The following is a 22,425-nucleotide window of genomic DNA, read 5'->3' on the forward strand; positions in this document are numbered from 1 at the left end:
AACAGATACGCACGTTGTAATGAACATCGTTTATTTACACACCAAGAACACAAATCAAAGTGAAATAGCAGTGGGCAATTCGACATGACACTAACGTTGTGGACTCACAAATTGAGGAGCGCTCGTACTAAATATAACTCAAAAAATAAATTGTAACTGTATTGTAATATTAGGTCGTAGTTTGAAGGTTTTATTTCAAGTATTGTTCACGGTTGGAAGATAGACGTTGCATAAATGAGTACCTAGTGGTTGGTATGCCAGATACAGTACATAATTTTATTGAAGAGATTAGCAATATACCAGGAAACAATATTTAAGAAAAACCTTTCAATTTAAGATCAACCTTTTATATCTACAAAACGTTCCTAGTAATTATAAAGAATAAAAAAAAATATTGTTCAACAAAAAAATATTGTGTGGTTTTATGAAACCACGGTAAAAGTGAAACTTTTTTTCACACTATAGACATTTAACTAAAAATTATCGTATTTGTACGATAATTATCATACGTATCGTGCGTCACGCGACATGCGCTACACAGACCAAAAAGTTTGAGACGATGTAATAAAAGTTTCACTTTAATATGTTATTATTTGTACAATTACATAATTATTAGGTAATTTTAGATCCATACAACTCAATTAACGTTAGGAAGAATATAACTATTTAACGCACACAGATAAACATAAAAACTACAAACAAAATATCACGCCGAATAATGAACTCCAAAGTTCTTTAGCTAAAAGAAAATTAACGATGACGGATAGCTCATCACGTGTCCGACTGAAATAGATAACACTCTCGAGTAATTAATTTCATTGTTACACATTCTCGCTTACATTTCGACATTAAAACACGCACTAAATGTACCTATTGTACTGTGTAACATATATTTATAAGATAAGATATCTGCGTGAAAAATGTATAAATATTAATTTTACATGAATTTACGGATATATGTATAGGTACCTACTTTTTACATCGTGATAAGTAATTTGTTAATATGTATTTATTTCTTAAATTATGTGATCATGTCGTTTTAATAACGCTGAAAGAAATCATTGATCTTAATTCTTAATAATTGTATTTATGTACAATGTAAGTACATAGGTAATATGAAATATCACTAATACACATGCATTTTTGTATTTATGATATATTATAGTGATAATATTCTCAAAGTTTGCAAGTAAATATTTCTATTTAAAGATAATTTGTCATAATATTTTTGTTAATCGCCGTAATACCTAACTACTACACACTTGTTTTTCTTCTTGGTAAAGATAAGATGCTTGATCTTACACCTAATGTAAATACGTTCACGCACGCTACTGATGTACCTACCAAGTCTTTTATCAATAATATAAATTATAGTAAAACTCTTCGAAAAAAATATATTCTTGAATTAACACATAATATAATATAATCATAGTGTTTAATTCAGAAAGTTCGCTATCAGCAGTCGTGGCCGAGCGGTTAAGGCGTCTGACTAGAAATCAGATTCCCTCTGGGAGCGTAGGTTCGAATCCTACCGACTGCGAACTCTTTTGATATTTTTTATTTAATAATATTTTTAAAGAATTATTTATTTATATAGGTATCTTTAACCTTTTATAATAACACTAGCTTCCGCCCACGACTTTGTACGTGCATCCCCGTTTTTCCCCGTTCCCGCAATAATTTCGGGAAATCCTTTCTTAGGGGACGCCTACGTTATGACATCTACCTGCATGCCAAATTTCACCCCGATACATCCAGTGGTTTGGGCTGTGCGTTGATAGATCACTATATCTGCAGTCACCTTTGAGTTTTTATATATATAGATTAACATTTCTGAGTATATTTTCCAGTTTCCGATAAGGCTAAAGCTGAATTTCCAAGAAATATTCGCATGAAACGTTGCTCAAAAGTAATAAAATTAACAAGCGTCCGCGTCCCACTCATTGATCGCTTCAGAGATGGCTGTCCTCAGGCTCTCATTAGGCGCAGTGCACGTGCGCCGCCTACGGCATCGCATACTTTAGGCTGCGTCCACATTAACGACTTAGCGGCTTAGAGCTCCGAGATTATTATACCTCACGGCTATATATGTGAAAGCCGTCTCACTAAACAGTTGCGGAACATGACGGCGCGTAAGATACAATGTTGTTTAAGCTCCCGACATAAGGTATTCAACGAAACACTTATAACAGTTCTATTAATGAAATACTTTTTTATAAAGTGCTCAAAATCATAGCAGAAGAGTTAACAAAATGAATACAAGTTACTATAAGTGTACAAACTCTTGCATGGTTACATAATAATGTTTTCTCGTCATACTATATAAATTCGTAGTGTACACAGGTGTTTAAAGTTATGTAAACATCAGAATATTTTGAATCTCACAAAGTAAACACACTTAACGTAGTACACTTTGACTGACAGATTTTTTACAAACAGTCTAACAAAATGTCGTTACTACGAACAATTATTTATTCGTAGGATAGTAAGTGTATAAAAACACAATTTGCGCGAAATGAAACACTAAACCACATTATCTCCAGCCAACTGCCGCCCTGGACAAAATAACTTTTCGCCATGGGATTACGAGTCCGTACCAGGGATTTAAGGTTTCATTACTTCTTCCCCATCTCTATAAAATGTCCCCTACTCAATGTTCTCTATTCACTTTAAACAATAGATTTCAATATTTGTCATTGATTGATGTTGATAATGGCGAATAGAATAGAGGAGTAATAAAAAAATATTAAGAGCAAACAGATAGTAGGTACCTATGCAATATTTTTTTATAGCATATAGGTATGATTTTTTTGAGAATTTCAATTCTGCATAATTATGTTCTGTAATATAGTTAATCCATGAAAATAAAATAGCATATTTCATCACTTCATAAAAAATCAATTTACATTTTCAGTCATTATCAAGTACATCTAGACGCTCGCGCAAAACTAATTCTACATCGACAGCTTTGTTGGCCGATCGAGTTCTAGGTTCAGGTAGATCGATCAGCAAACTAGAAGCGTGAGATTGGTCTTCAATCCTCATAGTAGGGGACAAAGAGGGAAACTGCACTGAGGGGCACGACGGTCGACGATACAAGGGAGCGTAGCGATGCGAGACCTCTAATATACAAATATTGCGGACGAAATGAATATATTCGCCCCTTGAACAAGTGCAGCACTTGATTATGTCGACGTTATGAATGTATGGGGTACCTACCTAATTCGATGGGATACTTGAGACGTTATGATTACGACATTGTGTATCTATTTCTTAACCTATATGATCACTCGTATTAATAACGCTGGAGGAAATTATTAATCTTAGTTATTTATTTTACGTATGTACAATGTACATAGGTGCACATGCATTTTTGTATTTATCAAATTCATACAATAAGGGAGCATGTAAAGCACCACATCCACAGTTAGAAAATGCGGTGTATTTACACTATTACGCGTTTTACATAAATACGTCATACAAAAATATACTAACACTCGGTATGTACCTAATGTTTTAGCTCCAAATTTAACAGTTGTTACCAATCCAACCAATCCTTCTAACAGTGCGTCCCAAGTGTTCGCTAATACTCCATATGGCGTTATACAATGCGCGGCATATAAACAACCATTTTACTCTGACCCCTGCCATTCTTCACAGTTCTCTATAAAACACCCAGTTCAGGGGTCTTTGTATTTTGGATTAATATTCATAGTATTGTGAGGGCGGAAAACTGATGCAACGACATGTGCATGCATTAGGGATGATGACACAATCGGACACCAGGCGCTTATTGCTCGCAACTGGACTCATTGACGTCATAATGACATTATACTTCGCATTATGCACCAAATGTGACAAATATATAAAAACTAGCGGTTCGCCCCGACTTCGCCCGTGGTACCTACATGTTTACGTTTTTTTTTTCATAAAAACTATCCTATCTCTCAAGTTGGATCGGACTGCACATGGTGTGCGAATTTTATTATAAACGGTTAAGTGGTTTAGGAGTCCATTGAGGACAAACATTGTGACACGAGATTTATATATATATTAGAAGATAACATAGCATTAGTGGTATTATAACTCTATATCAAGTAGAGAGATGAATATATCCCGCACACTTATTTTGTTCTCACTTCTAAACCAAGAATAATCGACAATTTTTTTTTAATTTTTTATGTTATACCTACACGTATCTATATTTATTTTTTTGTGTTATAAACGTAAGTACCTAAGTAATAATATTAAATAAAATATGATTTTGATCCAGTAAGTGGATACGTGAAGGTCGACCTTACAGATGAGAGATCTTACAGCTATTATTACACAATGTAATTATAACTAATCTTCTTATCACGCTTGACAAGTTATATCTCAAACAAATAATCCACCTGGGAATGCACTAAACAAATTTTCCGTTACTCAAAAGTACATAGGTAAGGTACTAGACATGAGTCTTCCTACCTTTTTGATTAAAATAATACAAGGTTCGTTAAGACATTTTCAGGACAAAACGGCGCACTGGAGGTATCGCATAAATGTACAGAATTAAACATTTAGATGTAAACTAACTGCTCCACACCTGTTAACATTAATTTAATGAATTTATTCTCCTATTCGTCACAGCTGACTCTATTTACAATAATCGCCTTAAATAATTTTAGTATTCAATTTATTATTATAGCCTCGTACAAAGATTTCGTAATGCAGCAATAACTTAAATCACATCCAACAATGTTGCCATAGTTTCCGCATTTACTGCAAAAACTTGAAAATCAGCTTTCTTATAATTATGTAGTTCATAAAATAAATATACTTGTATTCATAAGTAAAATGGTCTATAAATTATAATACATGAGATGATATTATATGATTTAGGTAACTGTTTTTTACATTTTGTATAGGTATGTATATCAAGAATGAGTCCACTACATCTGTGATCTGACACCGTTCGCATAGTAAAATGTCATTACTCGATTTCCGACACCTGTGTCGATGTCGGCGCATTCTATAATCTCAAATTCCTTGAAGAGGCGGCACTATGGCGCCGGTAAGCGACACCGATGAACCTGCATATTTCTATGTAATCAAATGCCTCATTACTGACCGCACCTATCATACCACAATGTATGAGAAATAACGTGTTCATGACACACTATATGAACGCGTAAATAGAATAGATTATTTATCGTTCAAGCAACAGAACGCTAAATCGAGTAACTTAGGAAGATTATCGCCAAATTTTATCAGTTGATGACCCCCTCAAGTGAGTTGCAGGTTTTTGATTTTGAGAATCAAATACCTAATACCTGGTTACTATCTTTGTTATGTTAACCTAATAAACACGGGAATGAAAAATGAGATATTGTAAACAGAGTTCGGACATAATACAATTATTGTAAGGCTAAGCTTATAAAAAGATAATGTTCTTAAATTTCACTTCCTCCACGATGTTAGGAACGTGACATTGATCTCCGGAACACACTGTCATAAAATATGGGAATACAACAATTTCTTTGAGCAAGATTTTACGTCTAATATTTGAGATTCTCACGGTGCAGCCCACTCACTTCACACCTCGACGACTAGAGAAAACATTGACGCAATGACTAAAATATGTAATAACCAATATTGAAACACAAGAAAATACAATAAAAAGCATTTAGCAAAGGGTATCATTTAAGCTATCACCAATTTAATTAGTTTTGTGTTTCTTAAATAATAGGGTTTGTCCTCAAAATAGTAGATCTGTCACCAAAATGTAGTCACCAAACAATGCAAAATCAGTTCCACATTAAATCACCTAAAATCCTGAGATATAAGGTCTAGTACCAAATAAATGTTTTTGTATGTATTATAATAGGTGTGTCCTAATAAGTATTTAAGCAAACTAATTTAAAGAGATCACCAATAAATCATATTATGTTACTAAAAGTCAAAATAATCAATATTTATTCTTAAAAATAATAACCACTGAATAATCAGCTCTGGTTTAATAGCTGGCTAATGGTTAGCATAATTGTAGATAAAACACTTAATTAAAGTTAAAATAATCAATATTTATTGTTAAAAAACAATAATCACTGAATAATCAGCGCTGGTTTGGATTTCGAAGGGCGTCCCCTTTTTCTTTTCTGGCCGATAAGCACATTTTTTGCTTCTGGTGGGGGGTTGGTCAGCTTTAAGCGTATTGCCAATCCGATACCTAATATGTTTGCACATGTCAATTTTTAAAGAGCGCCAATTTGTCTCCGCCCCTTTGATCATTTTTTCATTTAAATTATAAATTGATGTAGTGATATAGCTAGGGAAACATTGGCTTGTATAAATAATTGTTTTGGTAGCCTTTTTATTTATATACTTTTACATGTATATTAATTGTATACCTATTGTAATAAATTGTAATTGTTATTGTTATGTATTAAATTGGTAACGAATACTATTAATTTAATATCTGAACGAAATAAAATATTACTACTGTATTGGTGACAAAAAATCAAGTAAAAAGGAGTCGCAGTCAGGGATCGATAATCGATTTATTTGGTGACAGATCTACCATTCTGAGCACAGAGTTATTATTTAAGTAACAAAACTGTTAATATAAGAACGAAGTTTATATTCATGTAATGCAATATTATTTTATTGGTTATCGATCTCTTATTTTACACACATATTAACATTAATTTGATAATTCACACCTGGGAACAATTTTTGTATATCTGAAAACGAAAATATTTCGTGGTGATAGATCTATTTATTAGGTGATACAACTTGATGACAAATATAAATTTTGGTGATAGAAAATTCCCTTTAGCAAATTTAATATCTAAAATACAGTTTAATTTAACAGTAAAACATAATTATGTGACAAAACAGTCCATAAATCAATGAATGAAAAAATGATGTAAAAATTTTAAAACCGTTATATTCCTATCAAGTACTTATCGATGCGAGTGTGAAAATTGACAAAATGTGCCGATATGGTTTCTGGCTTTGGAGAAACACTTGAAGTGTCGACGTAATGATTTAATACCATTGCCGTTCACACTTGGTTCGTATATAAACATACTTAAGCGATGAAAAATAAAAACTACTTACGAAAAGCTCAACAGTTACAGAAATTAATAATAAATTTCATGCTCCGATTACTTATTATTTTTTTACTGCAATGCTTTTATTTTTGTAAAACTTTTTTTTTAATCGATTTTAAAATTTTAGACCAATTTAAGCCTTAAAACCTTAACCCATTCAATGAACCAATTTTATCGCTATACCTAAGACAGGATTAGGTACGTACTACGTACGTATTGCCAGAAGACACCCAAGCTTCCAATAAACGCTTTATTTTTTATTTAATGCCAATAATAATTCTACAAATTCCTGGTCACCTATATGACAATACCTCTATAATATGATTATTAGATATATAAATATATTTGATAAAAGTTGCTCAATCTATTTCTAAAAAATGTCATAAAGCCGAATTTTTACGAGGGAAGTAGCGATATTAGTACAAGCCAAGCGCCGACAGGTTGATAGATACTGGAACCATGTCGTAGTAATTTATACATCATAACGGTCATAATATATGTTTTATAGTTCGATAAAATGCGTTTCCGCTGTAATATATATCTGTTTTTCAAAATAAAGATTCAGCGAAAATGTTGATATTGAAAAAAACAATTGTAGCGTCTTGAGTGTACTAATGAAACGGATGTTATATAATATTTTTTGCAGCCGTATCAAATTCGTTTTGTTATTAATAAGTCTAAGTTTTGAACATATGATTTTATAGCCCGGCTTCGCCTGTGGATTGTGGTACAGTCTTAAAATTGGTTGTACGTACCTACCAACGCAAAAGTCTTCGTGGCTCGCACATCACACTTTGCTGAAGATTATCACATGGTCAAACACATACTGTACGATTATTTAAAAGAAAAACAAACAATCACTTTTCTGTATAAAGAGGTAACAACTTACAATAAATATGCGGAATTGCGACGTTAGTATGGTACCTAGGACCTAGGTATGGTTTACTGTTATATGATATAGCCTTCTTTCAGCTGTAAATTTTTATCAAAAGCATACATTTAAGATTTGCTTATAAAGCATGTAAAAAAACTTGGTGAAAGTGTTATCCATGAACGAAGACATCACTAAATTTTCAATCATTTACCGTTCAACTTAATTTCTTCACTAGTTTGATCATTCAAAGGATCATCTTGGAGAGCTTTTTGAAAAGCTCTATATAATTTTAATCGAGGAGGATCTGAATACATTTTATTTCTTACCTATATATTCAGAAAGCGCGATGTGGCCACACTTTTTGCCCCTTGCAAGTAACAGCAAACACAATAATAAAGAACGATCGATTTGACACCGACCACTTTTTGCACGATTTAAAATTACCTCTTCTCCTATCTATAACAAAAAGCTGTACCTATCGCTTCGCACAGATTTGCAAATAAACGTGTGCTTTTCGTACATCTTTAATTCAGGCTAACATAAACGATTAGTAAAATGACGTCACACGGCGCCACGTGGCCTCAAAGCGAACTAACGAGGCCACGCGCACTACACGCGACAACACACTTCTTGCATTAATTAGTAATGTTTATAGCTCGCCATTATAATGGATTTACATGTTATAACCGTTAGAGGGTTGTAAACTGTATTGCGTCATTGATTAGTAAATAGTAAATTACCTAGGTACTAAATTAATTAATTAATATAAAAGTTCACCTTAACTCCGATTAAAAAGTTATAGTATAGAAGCATGTACCTACCATGTATAATAAAAGCTCTACATGTAAAAAATATAAGGACTTAAATAATAAAATAACAATTGTATTTGTAGGTACCTAATTGGAAAAAAAAATATATACATAGATACTTTGTTTTCACAGAACAGTGTTTGTTTTACTTCAACTGAAGTGGAAACTATAAAAAAATGAACTGAATCACAAACAGCATAAAATGAGCATGACGTATTGTAATTTATTTTAAAACAAGGTTTGTACGACTATTTCACATAGATATCCATCGGCCCTGTGGCGCAACGGATAACGCGTCTGACTACGGATCAGAAGATTCCAGGTTCGAATCCTGGCAGGGTCGTGGTTTCCTTTTTTTTCTTTTTATGCTATATAAATGTGTTAGAATTATTATATATTACAACTATAATTAGTTAATACTCATTAATAACAATTTTTAAATATAATAAAATTGAAACAAGACCCAAGCTCACTGCACCTTTTTTGTTTCAACACTCCACTTAAATACTCAAAACAAGCGTCTCTTATCTCAAACATTTTTTGTGTCTAAATATTACAGTTTTTACAAGTTTACAGTTAAAACTGATACGGTCTACCACACATTAATAAATAGTTACCTACCTACTACTTATACAATAGGAAAATAATATTGTAATACTGTGCAATTACTATCTATTAATTATGTAAAAATGATATTTACGTCGTTCTTAGGATGACATAAACATATTCCGTCGATGATTAAAATATTTGAATTAATTTAAAACTATAAAATTCTCAACAAAGTCATTAATATTGAAATTGGTTCATTTAATGCAGTTGCAATTTGAAAGGAAACAATATCTTCAAGCAAAATATATGTAATGTAGTCTTAACGATAATGCAAAACAGTTCCAAAAAAACACTAGCTATTTATGTTAGCTTATCGATCTGGGGTCAAGAGCGCGCCTTCCGCCTGATAACGTTGATAATTCAGCATCCCAAATAAAGCATTTTATTTACAACCCAAAATATCCATACTATGCGACATCCCTCCGATAAGACACCACATGTCAAGTTTTTGTCGTACCGATAACGTCTCTTAGAAAAGTTGATAATATGGTCTTATTGTGCATATCTTTATGTGTTTGAAATACGTTGATTCAAATGGTGATACTATACAGAAGGTTTCTATTAACATAGGTTAAGCAAGGTCTCTTATCAGTAATGTGGTTGGTATACATGTAAAAAGAAATAGCTGCTATTACCATCGCTTTTCAGTTTTCACATATTATGTATATGACCTAAATGTTAAAAATGTTGGTAGGTAGTTGGTGCTGAATTTATTGTAATAATTTAAACCCAAACTTAGATCGATGCACATTTACATAATATAAGAACATTAAAATTACTAAAAATGAATCAAAAACGGAAATTTTTCATGAGGATAGGTACATTAACACAATCAAATAGGTAGGAAATAATAGAGTATTGAAGGAGACTACTAACAACTACTAAATATACGAATTCTTTTCTAAAACCAGAGCAATTTATTGATTGTATGATCAAGTTGATAGCAAATAGAAAAATAGTTTTTGTTAACTTTAAACATCTTTCTGTCTATATCGTGACATGTTGGTTCGTGTCCGAGGCATCAAGATAACTTTTTGTTGTTGGTATACAAAATGAAGATTTGAAATTTAAATATTACCTTAGCTTTTAGCCCGTTAGCGTTATTCGTGGAGCAAACATCCTGTCTGCGAGCAAATATTGGTCCTCTTGTCAGTCGCGAGATGGCCCGGACATCACTGACATGTGCTAAACACCTATCTAGTGTAAACGAGTCCTTTCCTTTTTTGTTGGTTTTTTAGTTTAGGATTTGAAAAGTTAGCTAAATAGAAAAAGCACTAACCAGTACATAAACAAGGAAATTGTTTCCTGCTTTTCCTATCGATTAATCTAGAGATATGGGAATTTAACAACAGTAAGTAATTTGATAGAAAAATAAAATTGATGGACACATTGGTCAATTTTATAAATTTGCTAGACCATATTACCTACCATAGCTCTAATGGAAGCTACAAAGAATTATGGTTAACAATTTAATGTACCGTGATGTGTACAAGATTCCCTTCATACGATATCTAGCCGAGCTTTCGAGTGCTATGGCGCGAAAATCATTCGATTAGCATACGGGCCTACAGCATAACTGGAACTAAGTGACATCAATGCGTAGCCAACTTAGATCGATAATACATTGTAGTATGTAGTAGTAACTCCTGACTTCATTAGTGCAGTATATGGAAAATAAGCAGCCTTTTTGTTGTGAAGGTATAATCTGCATATTTCAGCCATTCAGCAGAGTTGTGTTTAGTTCTTGTTCTCGGGAATCGAGATAAGTTTAAAAAACAAAAATCTTTAGTACCGAAGTAAAACTGCAAGTCCAAGTCTGCTTCCAAGTCATATTTAGTGCAAGCATATTTTTATCTTGCCCTGCTACAAACTTCAACGTTATACAATATTGTATATAAGTACATCCAAGTATCGATCCAATAGCTCCATTAATTATTTTTAACTTTTACTCTATAACATCATACTTTACCGCCAACAATGTGTCCGTACTTATTCGATATATTGAGTGTTCAATTTGAAATGTTTTATGTACATATTATCGTATCGAATGTGAAAAAGCTTTAACGCGTGTAGCAATGAATGCTATCGGGACACGTGTCATGTCCGTGAGATGGTTAGATACAAAATATCTACGGAAGGGGACCGAACTAAGTGATTGTGTTATGTACGTACATTCATATGTAACAGTGTGTCGTAGAAATATAAATATGTATGTTGGTGGTATTGTCCTGGTTTTCACAACTGAAACTTCGAAAGTTTTCAAATGTATATAGAAACAAAAAGGGCCTTGTAGACACTTATGTAGACTGTTATTTCGGTACACTCTTCTGTTTCTTGATGTTACTCTACTCTGTAATAAATAATTTTTATCGTGAAACAACAGTTTTAGTTTTGAGTTTGAAACTTCTAAAATATTCGTTAGGTAGGTAAGTATTAGGTATATTGTAGGCAAATCTATTTTTTTTCATTTGTAGAAAATTTTAAATATTCCATATCCCATACTAATGTACATACAATATACGAGATACATAAATAAAAGAATATTAATGTAAGCAATATTCGTACGAAAATTCAAGTTCCGGCGCGGCACGTGAACGCTTCCGTTTCCGGCGCGGGAAACGCGTGCCGAGCTACAATGTACACGATATTTGTGGGAAAACTATATCGATTGAGCATGAGTCTCACAACAATACTATATTAATTCACCACAGAATATATAAGATAAAATATTATAAAGCTGAAGAGTTTGTTTGTTTGTTTGAACGCGCTAATCTCAGGAACTACTGGTCCGATTTAAAAAATTCTTTCGGTGTTAGGTAGGCCATTTATCGAGGAAGGCTATACGCTATAAATTATTACACTAAGGCCAACAGGAGCGGACCCAGGCGAGTGATACCGCGAAGCGCAGCTTAAAAGTTTACTGTCCTCGAAAAGAAGGTTTCAGCTTTGATATTATAGTTCAATAGTCAATTTAGTAAGCTACTTACATATAGGTTTCAACTGCTTGCTAAGTTAAATCTTAAAAATTATGACTTCAAAAGTTTAATAAAATTCTTTGACTTATCTAACGATCTATTATACCAAATACCTACTAGGGTTAATTTAATCCGTTAAAGCAATTTAAATTAACTCCACTTTAATACTAGTCACTTACATAAAAACAGGCATCCCATATAATCTCAAATGTGCGAGTCTGATCTTGATAGTGCATTTATCGAATTACTCCATTCAATTATCGCTCTAAGCGATCTAGGTGCATCCTCTCATTAATTGCTCGGTACCAAGGCTGTTTAGAAACTTAATTACCTACATGATTAAAGTTGGCACAGCTCCGTCTAATTAATCTTATTCTTTTATGGGCTGTATCCGACAACCTCAGTCAGAATTAACGGAAAAACTATATAAAATCTGTTCGATATCCCGAGCTACCATCGTCTTTTAAATTTATGCTTTCTTAAATAACAACAAAAACAGAAAATACATAATATAAGCTCATGTATTCTTTCTATTCCTGAAAATCTTCGGGGCTTTTGTATGCATGCCAGAAGTTTAGCCGTTGTTATTTAGTCAATAATGTATCATCAATATTGAATGTAAGGGCTTTCGATCTAAATCAAAAGTATATACAAACAATAATATATATACAAATATAAACAAACACGTTTAACACTTAAGCTAAAAGGAAAAGTTTCAAGCCATATCGTCATTCCCTAAAGGTACATAGGCGGGTGGGACAAATGACGCTTGTGATGGCTCGGGCGGGGACCCTGGGGACATAAAGGGTAACAATAACACCGTACTATGTTCTATCTGCACAAATAAATGCATTCATGTGACAGCCAATCGATACGATCCTATTTGCATACTTTCCCCAGATACATTGCTTGTTGATACACTTTCCAATTTGCGCAATTTTGCTTGTGAAGTGAAAATCACAGTTTATATTATAATTTACTTTGATAAGTGATTACTTTAAAATTATCTAATGATTTTAGTCTGACAAGTACAATCATAACAAATACTGTAACAAGGAGTTTATTTTGCACGTGCAAGCTACCATAATAGATAAATAATTATTATAACTTCATACAACAAGTACCTTTACACTAAACATAATGTTGATATATTATGAATATCACCGACACAGAACAAAAATGCATAATGGTTCCTCTTTACAAACTTCTTTAACTACATTTAATTAAATTTATTTACTACAATGTACGCTCATTTACCAACATGAGCGCTGTTGCTAGGGAGTATCACTTCGAGTTTTCTTAACGATCCCTTTCTATCTCGTTAAAATATCCACCCTAAAGCATTACTGCGATTTAAGAACCTTAGTACACAATAAAAACATCAAAGTGATATCGTGCGTTATGAAGGCGGCATTTACACTATACAGTGCTTTCCACTCAACGCCCATGTCGCCTCTACGTGACTGCAATACACAAAATATTCTCATTCTTCTATAATCCATACGATTCTTATATGGTATCTATTTCTGGAGCTTATTTTTATCCCTGTTGGAATGTTTATAGCAACAAAACAACGAGTTTTGAGTTATGTTTAGGCTTTAGATATACATGCGATGCATAATTTGTTACTAGAACAATGATAACTTTATAACATTCTTAACTTAAATGCAACATCACTTAAATTGTATAATAATTGTTTTAATATATTCTTTGTCATCCGCCAACCCGCACTTGGCCAGCGTGGTGGATTATGGCCTGTACCCTCATAGGAGGCCCGTGTCCCAGCAGTGGGAACGTATATGGGCTTTCGGCACTTTGTTTTGAGCATAGTTGTTTGTTTGGTTATTGATTGTCATTCTTAATATTTGTTCTGTATTAAAAAATAAAAATGTACTTACCAAATTACGTTTAAAAGGTTTCAAGCTAGGGTATATACAATTAAGCGAATTAATCTAATTTAAGTAAATCGACATGAATAAATCATACGGGCGAGCCCGTACAAGTCAGCCAGCTGTGTTGCCGCCCTCGTCCAATTTAATAAAAAGGTTTCCCGTAGCGTAGACTATCTACATAGAAAACATAGTTGGTCGCTTAAATGAAACCACGGCCACGGTCAGGTTCGGTTAGGGCTGTCAATTATAATAAAAGCGTTGAACTGCACCTAAAATATAGAAAATATTGATTGAATAGGGGTTTTAAAATAATAATAGAGCGCGAGTCATGAGAAGCGTTGGAGACGTCCCTAATTTTAATATTTATTTGATAATCTAAGACAAAACAGATGCCTTATTTGAGCATGAAATTGATCATAACTTCCTATTTTAGAAACTGAAATCTGAATCCCAACAAACAAGGTTAATTAATTATCATACATACAAATTATCTGTTTATTTCCTTGAAAAGCAGCACACATAGCATTATATTTGTGATTTTCAACCAGTTTTGATTTAGATAAATCAACATCATTTGCACGCAGTTTCAGTTTAAAACTATAGAAGTTTAAACGAATACAAAGACGCATAGAAACTATCTCAAAATCAAATCTCATTGCATATAAATTATTTTATATCATCTGACACTATCTGTTTACGATATCAATCAATTCCGTTTTCTAATGAGATCCAGAGTTTTGTAACAGAAGTCGTTAAAACCTCGTGGGTGTAAGTATATTGTATATGGCCGTTTGGATTATAATATCTATTCCTTCGGTATAAAGAAAGTTGTGTTAGTTACACCAGTTATAACTCAAGATCAGCTTAACGAAATTTAATGATTTTGGATTTGGAATGACGTTGGATTCTTCTCCGCTAGGATTGTAATAATAACTGATAACATTTTGAAAAACAAAAAAAAAAATACCGGGCGTGGTAAAACATTCCGTGGCCCTTACATACAAAAAAAAGATGGACAGTCGTTCTTGAGTTATGCCCTTACCAACATTCATTTTTATTTATATAGATTATTATATTATATAGTACAGAGTTCGTAACCCTGCAGTATGTACCGCACGTGCGCTGCTAGCTCGTTATCGATTAAAGATTCTACTTTCATTTAGCTAAGAATAGCAGCTCTGGTCAATATGATATACGATGAATAGTTTTTGTACAATGGAACGAAAGTTTCGTGAGACGTTATCTAAACTCATCGTTCGTTTTAATCTAGAAAAAAATATGTTTAAAAATAACTATATGAGAATAGGCATATTATATATTATGTACTTTAGGGTGAAAATATTGGAAATAGGTACCTACTAATAAACATTTCATTATTGAATACATAGAAAATTCATTTTTAAAATGGACCACTTGCTATTATTATCTGTTAATATTCTTCAAATCCTCTGATATATATATATTTTTTTTTCACTTTTGTACCTCAATCATAATATGAATCTTCAAATAAATAACGCACAAGTTTCTCTCTTAGTTTCTCTATACAAACCAAACTTATATGTTCCATCAAGTCACATTACATCCGCACGATATCATCGATAAAGAAGGGCTCTGATTAAATTATTGGACGTGCATTTGCCAATTTGTATCTGAACCTTCCCCTTGGAACTGCGAATACTTCATCAGCCAAATTGTATTAAGCTCTGTAATGAAATTGTTGTTGTTTATATTGCTATTCTAGCTTTGAGATTTGTTTGTTTATATATGTACTTACGTCAATTATTTGCACTGTTATACTGAATATAATTTGGTGTTAGTATAAGGTAAAAGCACCTAATACGGAGGTATTTCGCAACATTTGAAAGTAAGTATCAAAAATAAGCATTTGTAAGTATTTCTAAAGGTGCCAAACCACTTTATCGTTAAAAGTGGAACTTAAATTTTGTATTGCTGTTGAGTCTATGTTTATTTTCATAATATTTCTTATTTTAAAAAAAATATTTAAATAGTCATGTCGATTTTCCCTAATACGGAGGTATGATTTTGGTCAGAGCCTAATACTGCGGTAGGCGGCTCCTAATACGGAGGGTCAGATATTATATACATTGAAGTTCCGTACAAATAATATTTGTTAAATAATAGGAATGTGTTAGTAAAGTAAATTGTAAGTTTTTTATTCATTAACCATTGGTTTGATTACGTTGATTCACTTTTAATGTGTTTCATTTATGCTTTTAGTTTTATCGGAAAAAAAACACGCATATCAAATAAGAATCCACAAAAAAAGACACAAAACTTCTTATTTATTTACGCAACCCTAAATCTGGTAATTTTAAGTTCTATGAAATAGGGCCGTAATAGGAGATCATATATAACCTAATACAGAGTTACCTGGAAATATCTACCACCGTAATAGGAAAACTACTCGTGTTTTTAATAATCCTAATTCTGACCCATCAAAAATTCGATAAACAAGAGAATGTAAATGATTAATCAAATGATAACAGTTTTTTGGCTCAGATGTGTAAAACTCAAATCAACAGTTATACAAAATAAATGATTTGTGATACATTAAAATACACCTTCCTATTTTTACCCCTTCTAAGAAACAAACATTTTGTACTCAACCATTTTCATATTTAACTGGATTTCTAATTAAGAAAACATACCGCAGAATATGGTTTCTAATTTATCAGATTAATAATTATTCCAACTAATCTTGGAATTAATTCAATAAGTAAATAAAATTAAAGTTATAAACAATTAAACATGCCCAGTATTTTTCCTATTTCGGAGTTATGCCACCGTATTAGGATTAATCTATAAAATTTGTATCGTATTACGGCGGTATTTTATTTCTTATTTTTTGGGTAGAAAATGACTTACAAATATGAAACAAGCTATTTAAATAGTGAGTGTAATAGTAGGAAAATGCAATAAACAATACATATACAAACTTGAACGGCTTTTTAATACGAAAAACTTAGTTTATAAATATTAGTGTACTTACTTTTGTTGTTTCGCGTTTGTATGGAAACACCTCTCATGTCGATGCCGTTACACAGATTGATTGATCTTGTTGTGTTGTCTATGTGCTATACTTGCAAACGTTAGTTAAGTCATGGAGTAATAAATTTGGAATAAATAGCTTACGTTTTGGTGTACTTAAAATTTATAAAACAGGAATAAAACTCGAAAAAAGAAATACCACCGTATTAGGAAGCGATTTTGACTACCGCCGTATTAGGAGCCTTTACCTTACTGTTATTTGTACTTTTTATATGTAACATTTTTTGCACAGCATTTTTTGTGTATGACCACGATTTGGTTTCAATCAAAATAAACAATTTATTATTGCCAACATCAAATAGTGTAGAGTTATTTTCAGTGAGTACATAAAAAATAGCAGAACCGACATTATTTTTTTGTCTTCACTATTCAGAGAGTTAGTTTTATAGCGACATGATTGTCGACAATCTAAAACCATGGACGAATATAAATTCGTCCATGCTAAAACTAAACAAAAAAATCTAAACAAAAGACCGAATTCAGATTCATAAGTTACAATCTGACATCATATATTCGGATAGATAAACAACCCACTAAAAGCTTCTATCATCAACATCTAGTTCACTTCCATATCGTAAACAATAATATTGGAAACTTTTTAACACGTCATACAGTTTATACTTTATACATTACATTAGAGCCGTCAGCCAAACGGGCGAATAATTCGACTTGTTAAGAAAATATACGCACGTGCATCGATTGTGTGGCTTAAACACATTTATCAACCACATCAATATAATATATGAGATCTAATTAAAAATAATTCTGTTCTATGATAAAAGAGGCAAATGTTTTTTTATTTATTTTATTTTATTTCATTTGTACATTTGTTTTGGACGATGAAATGATTAGTAATGTACTTAGTTTATACTAACACCTACACTGATAAAAATGCGAAACGATTCTAAACTATATGCTCAAAGATGACGACGAAACAGTTTCATTTGTGGCAACAGTATCCAATTTGTATCTAGCGTTAAAAATTAAAATATCAAGCAAAATATGGTGAGAAATGGTATTATTTACTGGTTGTCTCTTGGGTCTAAGTTAAGCTCTTAATGAAGACTTTGATTTTCTACAACATTTACAACAACATAAAACAGCTTAATTTTACAACAAAATAAAAGTTTTATACTGTATATAGATTATAGTAAGATTTATAAAACTTGTACCACACGGCTATACAAACAGAGGGCGGCGCCGACGTCGGAGATTATGATCGGCGTGATTAATAACGAACTAGCGTCTTGCGCGTGCGCCTGCGCCGACACTTCGCTAGAACATTAAGCCTCTTGCGGATATCTTAAATCTATATCGCCGCTAAACGAAAAGCTATAGAATAATGTTTCATGGAAATACATCAGCTTTCAATTAATTATGTAGCTTTTGTTCTGATGTGAATACATAAAGTACTGTATAGTTTACGGCCTACGGGCTATTTCAATTTTCTATACAATATTGTGCTTTTTCGAAGGGAATTGATTCCGGATTTTTTATTTGTTTTCATTTGATGTTCTGTAAATTGAACGAGAATCAATAATTGTTGGTTATGAGAATCAAGAACATGAAATAAAGTCTATTAAAAATCCATTCTCCAGCATACTAGAATATGATTGAACATTTCGTTTAATGTTTTCACAGCTTTTCCGCAGCTGTAAGACCTCCACATTCTTTTTTATAATTCTTCTCAATAACCAGCAGCTATTTAAACGTCTCTAAATACCTATATATAAAATAAAATTTCCGTCCAGTATACTGTTTATACACGTCACAAGTGCGATGTATAAATCACGCATGCGCGTCGCCGTCTGCGCGCGACGCTGACTGGCACACGTCGCCTTAATGACTCATTACCGCTGAGGAGTTAACTCACAATAAGATTAATTATTTCTATTCTAATGCTATTTTTATATCGCATTGCTGAAAGCTTATTGTGGCTTCCTAGATCATAGGCTTGATTTAGAAATACTAAGAACGAACTACGGCTCCTATTTGGCTTTTTTTTCCCGAACATCTTCTGAAATAAATTGAATTGCCAAAGCTTTTTAAGTCAAATACAAAACATTTACACGTTAATTATGAAAACCTACTGTGTGCTTTCAATTTCTATCTCAACACGATGAATGCTGTTTACTCATTTAATATATGCTCTCTTTGTTTTGTTTTTGATTAACCACAACACAGTCATCATTACACGCTCGATACGCGAATAAGTGTCACAAGCCGCACTCGCAACGGTTTCTTTAACATCGTGTAATTTTAGATTTGTTAGTAACCGGCGATGGGATAGTTATTGTAAAAGTCCACAAATGAACGCAGCTGTCGCGACAAGCAGACAACAGTTGTCGCGATGTGATGGCGCAGTGTGCGAACGTACGCAGATTTATCGTCAACTATTTTTTACAAGATTACTCATAGTCCTTTAAGCCAATTTCATTTATTTAACTGTAAGCTGAGTTACACCTTGTAGCTTGTAATAGTGTCCAAATGACGCCCAGTACAATTATGATCGATGTTACACGCATGTGAATTCTTCGACGACGATTGTGTGCATGCGTATTGTATAAATAATAATTCAAGAATATTTGAATAATATCTATTCAGTATGTGTCATAGTACTCAAATTATCTTCTAAGAAATAAAAATAAAGTTCTAAAAAAACAAATAAGTAGATATACTTACCTAAAACAATAAATTAAAGAATTTATAATAGACTAATAAAATGTAAAGTTTAAAATATTTAAACATCCAATACCAAACAAAATAAAATATCAAATAAAATAATACACAAATAATGTACAAAGATTAAACATTCCTTTACCTAATAGACCTCGTTATAATAACAACACATTTGTCTGAAAACAATAATAATTCCAACAGCCCGTTTTTACAAATGTCATGGTAAAAGAATTTTAACAGAAAATGTTTTATATGCTACAAATAAATGAAGTGATATTTTTCACTTGTCATTCAGCAGTGGTGAGCGGTCAGCAACCGCGCCGCCCAGCCCAATACATTTGCTTATAAATTCTTTTACATCATAAAATGTAATAAATGTAATGAAATAAGAGGAGTGATGATAGCACACTTTTCGTAGAATTTTACATTATAAATCTGGTCGGATATTTTCAGATTTTATTTATTTTATTTTATTGATTCCAGATGATTCAAATCGCAAAGTTACACACATATCTGTTAATTGTATAGAAACTGCGGTCCATACGCATATTCCAATTTTAAATTTCATCATCCTATTACATAGTTTGAATTAGCACATAACAATTTTTCATAATTGTGCACCAATAGCAAATAATTAACACATTCCCATAAACGTTCGAATGTAAAATTTCATTCGAATGAAACTAGCCAGTTATTAACTTTTCTTATGATATGAGGACGCCGACGGAAGCGAACTATATGGCGATGTTATTAAACAAACAAATGGCGTGATTTTTAAAGGAAAATCGTCCAGATGAGAGCTGTATCTTGTGACATGAACGAAAATAATTTGACGCAGCCGTTCTTCGGACGACATACGGAGACACGTGGGCACGATATATTACACGCGAGCCGCACACTAAAAATATTGTGTTGGCAAATTAATGGGCATTCCCGACGGTAGGTTGTGGGATGAAAGGAAGTGCCTTTTATATGTGAAACGTTGGTTTTATATGAAAATGCGCGGCAGCCGGTCACACCTGTCCACGCGCTTTGCTGCGTCCAAGTTTTGAGTAAAACCGACGGCAGGGCCGCCAGAAAACAGATTAACGAAAATTGAGGTCATAGACCTTATGGTGACCATATGATAATTTATAACACCACATCTTTCATACCTCCCGCGTTTTACTTATGCGTTAGGTACCTACTTACATAAATGTTGTGACGTATAAAATTTATAAGTATCTCAAATTTCGTAGGATTTCTGTATTCCTACAAACAGCTATCCTCGATTCCTTCCTTTCCCTAGTGTCACTGGTACAACCTAATCAACTTTACTACCTTAACAAAGTTGTTATATGTTAAGCTTTCTGGATACCTAATTTTTAATTTTCGTCGTTATGGCAGCCCTACCTAGAACGGATGTGACAAAGAAGACATGTGTAGCGGTGTGCGTCAGTTTCGTAATAATTGAACAGATTAATAACCCTCCAGGGTGTTCATATTTCGCCGTCCGACAGCCGCCGTCGCTAGCGATGTACGTGGGTACTCTCTGCTATGTCTAATTACTATGCACGTTTATAATTATCATACCATAAAAATAGGAGCTTTATTTTGTAAGTTAACAGCCTATTATAGAATGCCCTGAACTACTACTACATCCGGGTTTCGACTGAGGTAAATATTATACAAGACGACGACCGAACATCAAATTAAAAGGCTTTTATGATATTGGTAATTCATTTATATTACTTGGAAATTTGATTTCCGCTAAAGATAAAAATGTAGCAAACGGAAGTATGAACCATATAGTTTAAAGTATTAACCGCTCATTAATCCGTCGTATATACCACGAACATATTGCACTAACAAGGGTAACTATAAGCATTGTATCTTAATACATTGCTAACAAGAATAAGTATCCTGAGGAAGGGCGGGCGGTATAAATATGCGGCACGTGCGCCAACGCAGCTGGCGACCACGTGGCCTCCTCCTTACGCGTTCCCGTAAAAATAGATCATTGTCTTCAGTCGCGGACACGCCCACAAAACATATTGAATACCACATCAAAAGGCATAAAACTTTATCGATCCAACACTGTTTAAATTCCAGCTTTCATGAGCTGTAATGTTTTTACAGGTCTATGAGCATCCATGTTTTATGATGTTAAATGTTTGAACGCAACATAAATTGTTTGCGAAGTTACAGACTTTTTTGTTTGGCTTCGTTTTATAGACTTTAAAGCAGCGTTCTGTACTACTGCTACATTATTTTCATCTTGAAACAAAATTTATTGCTGTTAAATATGTATGTATATTGGAATAGATAACCAAGTCATGTTTTATAAAATGTTAAGCACACTGAACAATATCGAACACTAATAAGCTCTAAATAAACAAGCTTATTTTTCAATCAAAAAATTCCTAACTTACGTCATATACTTAT

At 32.8% G+C, this 22,425-nt stretch overlaps 2 non-coding genes across 2 annotated transcripts; both read left to right on the top strand.

Annotated features, from left to right (window-relative positions):
- Positions 1–1,458: 1,458 nt before the first annotated feature.
- Positions 1,459–1,540, top strand: Trnas-aga. Its single transcript has one exon. It is a non-coding gene; the product is annotated as a tRNA-Ser (tRNA).
- A 7,507-nt stretch (positions 1,541–9,047) lies between these two features.
- Trnar-acg lies at positions 9,048–9,120 on the top strand. Its single transcript has one exon. It is a non-coding gene; the product is annotated as a tRNA-Arg (tRNA).
- The last annotated feature ends 13,305 nt before the right edge of the window (positions 9,121–22,425 follow it).

Source organism: Colias croceus, chromosome 9 (genome assembly GCF_905220415.1).
Source record: "Colias croceus chromosome 9, ilColCroc2.1".
Taxonomy (NCBI): Eukaryota; Metazoa; Arthropoda; class Insecta; order Lepidoptera; family Pieridae; genus Colias; species Colias croceus.